The sequence below is a fragment of the Euprymna scolopes genome, chromosome 45 (assembly GCF_053919585.1).
Source record: "Euprymna scolopes isolate OS-2025 chromosome 45, ASM5391958v1, whole genome shotgun sequence".
In the NCBI taxonomy this organism is placed as follows: Eukaryota; Metazoa; Mollusca; class Cephalopoda; order Sepiida; family Sepiolidae; genus Euprymna; species Euprymna scolopes.
The window spans coordinates 17,509,926-17,518,237 of NC_136526.1; the positions used below are offsets into that span (position 1 = coordinate 17,509,926).

Genomic DNA, 8,312 nt, shown 5'->3' on the forward strand with positions numbered 1-8,312 from the left:
AGTCGAGCACTTGCCATGAAAATAACGATAAAGCAGAGACAAACTCGCAGCATCTCTTCTGTGAGAAAGAGGTTGCAGGGAAGAGAAAAGAACATCCCCTACGAGGCTAAGAAATCTATTTTGAACTCCATCAAGGCAGGATAAGTCCTTTCTAGCAGCTCCTGTCCAGATGTGGCAACAGTACTCCATCCTTGGTTGTACCTGGCTCTTATATAGATAGAGAAGTGCATCAACAGTGAGATATCTACTGGATCGATAGAAGAATCCCACCATTTTTCCAGCGTATTCCTCGTATTTTTAAGATGATTATATCCAAATCTTATGAAAATCGATAGTGTAGAAAATTATTTATTAAAGAAAATAAAAAATAGAATTTGATGGAAACAATTGTAAGATACAAGAGAGTTCAACAGGGAGGTAATTTTCCGTTTTGATTTTTAGAAGATGGCGGCAATTTTCAACTGCTAACACAATTTTAATTTTAAAGTTGTTTTGTTTAATAATTCAGTAATATTGGAAGCTACCATTGTAAGTTATTCGAATTGACAAAAACAAAATCAGTTGAAACAATTGGTTTTTTTTTTTATCTGAGAACCAATCATGTCCGGGACTTGTAGAGAACATCTAACCATCGGAAACTGTTCTGAAACTAAACATGTATTACAGCTCTTAATGTACCACCATCATTTTCGGCTCAAATGAAGGAAAGCAGCATTCTCTGATCGGGTTTCTACTCTGCCAAAATAATCTACCAGAGGAAACTATAGACATTGGTCTGACAGTTCAGATAAGCTCCTAGGTTGCCATAATGATGACAAGGTGAACCTCACCTGGTATGTATACTTGCCGGAACTAGAAATTTTCTTTTCAGCTCCATATTCAAAACAGTTTTGGTGCGTGCAAGCGACTTTATAAGTCACTCTGTCAGTCGGTCGGTCGGTCGGTCGGTAACACTTTTGTGCTCGGCCTTTTTGGTTAAGATCAAAGGTATGTTGTTAATAGATGCTATTCGTAGCTTTTCTTGGCCTTTTGGCCAAGATTAAAGTGTAGTATCTGTTCTTACTACATGCTGTACTTATTGTGATATAAAGTGGGGATCACTTTTCTGCATTAATTTAATGTAAAATGATCACCCACTTTACAACCAGTCAGTCTCAAAGCCATTCAACTCATTCTCCAGATCATTCAATTTGTTTTTGAAGGATTCCAGTTATTTTTTAAGCATTCAAGTCATTCTTAAGGTCATTCAATTCATCCTTCATTAAAGTCATTCTAAGTCATTTACTTTTTATTTATTTAAGTCATTTCAGCCCATTTTTCGGTCATTTTAGTTTATCTTTAAGACTTTCATGTCAATCCGACATTCATGCATTCATTCACTACAGGAGAGCACGCGACTAATGGCTATCGGCCTTGTTTTAATTTAAAATGCAAAAAAGAATACTCTTAGGAAATTACTATAGTGTAACCCGGATATAAGAGACTCGAATATAAGAAAAAACAAATATAGGAGAGATTTTCTCTGGTCCCAAATTAGAACCTGTGTTAATGTACAATGTAACCCTGATATAAGAACCCCGAATATAACTGTAACCCGGATATAATAGAGTTGTAGGAACAGGAAAAAGAAGCCTCTTATATCCGGGTTACACTGTATATAAAAAATGATTTGGGACATTTTTCACATCGCTAAAAATCAATCTCCAGATATGTGATTGTTTATCTGCCCAGCCTGTCAGTATCAGTGCCGCCCTGGGGATTAACGGACTGGACCGGCATTGTTACCACCGCACCCATCATCCGAGGGAGGAAATCCGTTTGATCCGACAGATCAGTTGGTCATCAATCAGCCATAAACACACTCAAGTAAGAAGGAAGATTTATTTTATAGAGTGAAATAAATGAACGGAGTCATATTCATCGTCGTAAATTTATTAACAACTAGTGAGGTCCGTGCTCCGGTGTTGCCAGGGAAAATAGAGGAAAATAAGCACTATAACACTCAGAACTAAATTTACCAAAAATGACCGGAATGATTCTTACTATGCAGAATGCTTCGACCTTGTTGACAATATAAAAATATTGGTGCTGGTATAGTTTTTGAATCAGACAAAGTCGAATTTTGCCGACGCTGAAATATGCCAACAGCCGGAAAAGTCGAATGAAAACGAACCAGTGTCAACATCAAAAGTAGTCTGATCTCAGCATGAAAAAAATAATGAAAGAACGTTATTTTTTATGATAATTTATTTTTATTTATTTATTTTTTTTTTTTTTGACGACGTGGGTAATATGGCTCGGCATAGCTAATCTGCAGCCGGAATCCGTCGATATTAGAGATCATGGTTTCAGGTGCAGGGGTATCTGTTGTGGTGGCAACCACTTATTTGCATATGCGAATAACATAACACTATAAATGGCAAGCCTAGGTTGGCCTTGGGGTGTCTTACTCAAATGCCACCAGAAGTGACGCCGAAGAGCGTACATGTCCTCCCACCAAGACTCTCTGACTCGACACCGTCATTTGTACATATTGTAAATATACCTTTTCTTTAATACACTTATTATTGCGTTATCTTGTTGTTTGCGTCTTCATTGTATTTCCTTACTAATTATTGTTCAACCTTGCAACCACAACAGTATCCATAAGTCGAAAGTGGTAGTGTATCAACTGGGACCTTTTTAAAGATAACATTCATAGACATTTAAAAGGCGTGAATAACTTCAGAAAATAACGAAATCCAACAAAGAACGCGAAATCACTGTACTGGGATAAAATAATAACATTTATTAACTAAATCACTGCAACAAGTGTTCCTTAGGGACCTCCAAAATTCACCACAGAATTACCCCCCCTATATGTAAAACGATGTAACTTTATTATAAATTAATATCATCAATATACCTTTTGTGCCATTTAAAAGAAGGGCAAAATAAACCAGTAATAATTAAAAAAAAAATTTTTTTTCATCGAACGAAAATAATGAAATTGCGAGACGAAAATCGTGTTTACATAATTGGCGCTTTAAAATAATGTCCCCATGTAGTAGACATTCCGAACGTGAAAACACCCGTGTTTAATAAATCTAGCAAAAATCAACTAATGGTCAGATTCTCGTGAAATGTTCGATACTTATCCATTTTAGAATGAAATCTTCTATATATATAAAAGGCAAAAATCGGTGTGTATGTATGTATGTATGTATGTTTGTTTGTAACGCTAAAACTTTTGACAGACACAACCAAAGTTGACAAATTAGGTAGCATATTGCACCTTGATCACCCGGATGACAAATATCGAAATTTCACGTCAAACGGACAACTAGAAGGGGGTTAACTGATCATTTTTCTCCCAGGGGGGCCCCCCAAAAAACCTGTCATTTTAACATTATTCATTAGCTGTCACGTGACGTGACGTCAGCTCAGTAAAATGTCGGCTACGCTGAGCCTCTGACGTACATTAAAGCTGCCTGCGAGGAGTATCATTGATACTATAACACAGTTAAATATTAGTTTAAGAGTCGAACCGTTATTACCAACGGATTTATCGCACTTCAAAAAGAAGAATCCCAAAATTACATAAAAATTGACGTAGGGAAAATGTTTTTATTTTTGCTTGAAGTTTTTTACCGGCGAAGAAAGATGACTATGCTCTTTGCTATAGTTTACCATGTAAACAAGGCTTTAGCCATTTTGTTTTTACCTCCTAACTCTGTTAAACTGGAAGGGGGAGGGGTGGCTATCAGTATAAGGCCGCTTAAATACACGAAAATTACTTTTATACGAGTTTGTTTTCTTATGAATGGAACCGCGTTTATAGGGGGGAGGGGGGAGGAGGCAATGTGCACAGTCTCCCAAGCATTACCTACTATAAAAAAAGATGCACATTTACCCTCTTCTCTCACCCTCTTTCTCTCTCTCTCTCTCTCTCTTTCTCTTCTCTCTCTCACTCTCTTTCTCTATCACCCTCTTCTCTCTCTCTCTTTCTCTTCTCTCTCTCATCCTCTTTCTCTCTCTCTCACCCTCTTCTCTCTCTCTACCTTTTTCTCTTCTCTCTCGCACCCTCTTCTCTCTCTCTCACCCGCTTCTCTCTCTCTACCTCTTTCTCTTCTCTCTCGCACCCTCTTCTCTCTCTCACCCGCTTCTCTCTCTCTACCTCTTTCTCTTATCTCTCTCTCTCTCAACCTCTTCTCTCTCTCTCTCTTACCCTCTTCTCTCTCTCACTCTCTGTGTACACCTTTTTCTCTTCTCTTCTCTCTCTCTCTGACCCTCTTTCTCTCTCTCTCACCCTCTTTTTCTGCTCTCTCTCACCCTTCTCTCTCTCTCTCTCTACCTCTTTCTCTTCTCTATCACCCTCTTTCCCTGCTCTCTCTCACCTTCATCTCTCTCTCTCTACCTATTTCTCTTCTCTCTCTCTCCCTCTGCTCTCTCTCACCCTCTTCTTTCTCCCTCACCCTCTTCTCTCTCTCTCTCACCCTCTTCTTTCTCCCTCACCCTCTTCTCTCTCTCTCTCTACCTCTTTCTCTTATCTCTCTCTCTCACTACCCCTCTCTCTCTCTGTCTTACCCTCTTCTCTCTCTCTCTACCTCTTTCTCTTATCTCTCTCTCTCACTACCTCTCTCTCTCTCACCCTCTTCTCTCTCTCACCCTCTTTCTCTCTTACCCTCTTCTCTCTCTACCTCTTTCACTTCTCTCACCCTCTTTCTCTCTCACCCTCTTTCTCTGCTCTCTCTCACCCTCTTCTCTGCTCTCTCTCACCCTCTTCTCTCTCTACCTCTTTCTCTTTTCTCTCTCTCACCCTCTTCTCTCTCTCTTACCTATTTTGTAATATATATATATAGATATATATATTGTACAAACTATTGTACAAACTATTACCACTTACCAAGGCCTATAGGCCACTCGAGGATGAAAGTTTAAAAGTGCACAGTAGTCAAATTCGGCAAAGATGACGGAACCGCTTTAAGAGGAGGATGAATTATTCAGTGACTCCAACCTATTTTGTTACATATATGTATGTATATATTTTTGTAAAAAATATATATTACTACTTATCAAGGCCCATAGGACACTCGAGGATTAGAGTTGAAAAGTGCACAGCAGTCAAATCTGGGAAAGAGGATGGAACCGCTTTAACGGGAGGATGAGTTATTCAGCGACTCCAACCTATTTTGGTATATATATATTTATATCTATATTTATTTTTAAATATATATTACCACTTATCAAGGCCCATAGGCCACACGAGGATGAGAGTTTAAAAGTGCACAGTAGTCAAATTCGGCAAAGATGATGGAACCGCTTTAAGAGGAGGATGAATTATTCAGTGACTCCAACCTATTTTGTTATATATATGTATGTATATATTTTTGTAAAAAATATATATTACTACTTATCAAGGCCCATAGGACACTCGAGGATTAGAGTTGAAAAGTGCACAGTAGTCAAATTCGGGAAAGAGGATGGAACCGCTTTCACGGGAGGATGAGTTATTCAGCGACTCCAACCTGTTTTTTTATATATATATTTATATCTATATTTATTAAAAAATATATATTACCACTTATCAAGGACAATAGGCCACTCGAGGATGAGAGTTGAATAGTGCACTGTATAAAAAATACGGTAAAGAGGATGGAACCGCTTTAACGGGAGGATGAGTTATTCAGCAACTCCAACCTATTTTTTTATATATATATATATATATACTTTTATTAAAAAATATATATTACCACTTATCAAGGACAATAGGCCACTCGAGGATGAGAGTTGAAAAGTGCATAGTAGTAAAATTCGGGAAAGAGGATGGAACCGCTTTAACGGGAGGATGAGTTATTCAGCGACTCCAACCTATTTTTTATATATATATATATATATATATATATATATATATTTATAACAAAAATATATTACCACTTATCAAGGCCCATAGGCTACTCGAGGATAAGAGTTGAAAAGTGCACATTAGTCAAATTCGGGAAAGAGGATGGAACCGCTTTAACGGGAGGATGAGTGATTCAGCGACTCCAACCTATTTTGTTATATATATATATATATATATATATATATATATTTTGTACAAACTATATATTACCACTTATCAAGGCCCATAGGCCACACGAGGATGAGAGTTTAAAAGTGCACAGTAGTCAAATTTGGGAAAGAGGATTTAATCGCTTTAATAGAAGGATGAATTATTCAGCGACTCACACCTGTTTTGGTATATATATATATATATTTATAAAAAAATATGTATTACCACTTATCAAGGCCCATAGGCCACTCGAGGATGAGAGTTAAAAAGTCCACAGTAGTCAAATTTGGGAAAGAGGATGGAACCGCTTTAACAGGAGGATGAGTTATTCAGCAACTCCAACCTATTTTGTTATATATATATATATATATATATATATATATATATATTTTTCATAAAATATGTATTACCACTTATCAAGGCCCATAGTCCACTCGAGGACGAGAGTTGAAAAGTGCACAGTAGTCAAATTGGGGAAAGAGGATGGAACCGCTTTAACGGGAGGATGAGTTATTCAGCGACTCCAACCTTTTTTTTTATTTTGTAAAAAATATATATGACCACTTATCAAGGCCCAGAGGCCACTCGAGGATAAGAGTTGAAAAGTGCACAGTAGTCAAATTTGGGAAATTTGTTATATATCTATTTTTTTGTTACTTAGGCATTTCCACTTATCAAGGCCCAGATACATCTCGAGGATAAGAGTTAAATGTGCACAGTAGTCAATTGGACAATAAGGCCCAGAGGCCACCCGAGGATAAGGGTTGAAAATGGCAGTAGTTAATTGGACAACATAGTAATCGTTAGTAATGGAAAGTCGGGAAATTTGTTATATATATATTTATATTTTGTTTAGATAGGCATTACCACTTATCAAGGCCCAGAGGCCACTAGAGGATAAGTGTTGAAAAGTGCAGTAGTCAATTGGACAAAATATAGTAATTGTTAGTAATGGAAATTCAGTAAATTTGTTATATATATATTAATATTTTGTTAAATACGCATTACCACTTATCAAAGCCCACAGGCCACTCGAGGATAAGGATTGAAAAGTGCACCGTAGTAGTCGGTTGTAATGGAAATGCGGGATATTTGTAATATACCTATTTTTTGTTACTTAGGCACAACCACTTATTAAGGCCCAGAGGCCACTCGATGGTATTACCACTTATCAAGGCCCAGAGGCCACTCGAGGATAAGCGTTTAAAAGTGCAGTAGTCAATTGGACAATATAGTAATCGTTAGTAATGGAAATTCAGTAAATTTGTTATATATATGTATATTTTGTTACATACGCATTACCATTTATCAAGGCCCAGAGGCCACTCGAGGATAAGGATTGAAAAGTGCACAGTAGTCAATTGGACAATATAGTAATCGTTAGTAATGGAAATTCAGTAAATTTGTTATATACCTATTTTTTGTTACTTGGTCATTTCCACTTATCAAGGCCCAGAGGCCACTCGAGCATAAGAGTTAAAAAGTCCACAGTAGTCAATTGGACAATAAGGCCCAGAGGCAACCCGAGGATAAGGGTTAAAAAGTGCAGTAGTCCATTGGTCAATATAGTAATCGTTAGTAATTACTACTTCTCAAGGCCCAGAGGCCACTCGAGGATAAGGGTTGAAAAGCGCAGTAGTCAATTGGACAATACAGTAATCGTTAGTAATGGAAATTCAGTAAATTTGTTATATATATATATATTTATATTTTGCTAAATACGCATTACTACTTATCAAGGCCCAGACGCCACTCGAGGATAAGGGTTGAAAATATTCAACAAATTTTTTATCTACAGATTAGAAAATTTGTATATAGGGTATTCAGACATATGGAATATATCTAGCATAATCTATCTATTATATCTATAAAAGTCAGAATGTTTGTGTGTGTGGGTGTGTGTGAGGTAGAGAGAGAGAGAGAGAGAACAATTCTTAACCTATATATTCAACAAATTTTTTATCTACAGATTTTAAATTTGTTATAAAGGGTATTCATACATATGGAAATATATCTAGCATAATCTATCTATTATATCTACAAAAGTGAAAATGTGTGTGTCTGTGAGAGAGAGAGCAATTCTCAACCTATATAATCAACAAATTTTTTATCTACAGATTAGATAATTTGTATATAGGGTATTCAGACATATGGAAATATATCTAGCATAATCTATCTATTATGTCTATAAAAGTGAGAATATGTCTGTGTGTGAGAGAGAGAGAGTAAGAACAATTCTCACCCTTTATATTCAACAAATTTTTATCTACAGATTAGA

General features: G+C 36.7%; 1 pseudogene; it reads left to right on the top strand.

Annotated features, from left to right (window-relative positions):
- Positions 1-1,013: 1,013 nt before the first annotated feature.
- Positions 1,014-1,138, top strand: LOC145269906 (U2 spliceosomal RNA; annotated as a pseudogene).
- Positions 1,139-8,312: the final 7,174 nt, after the last annotated feature.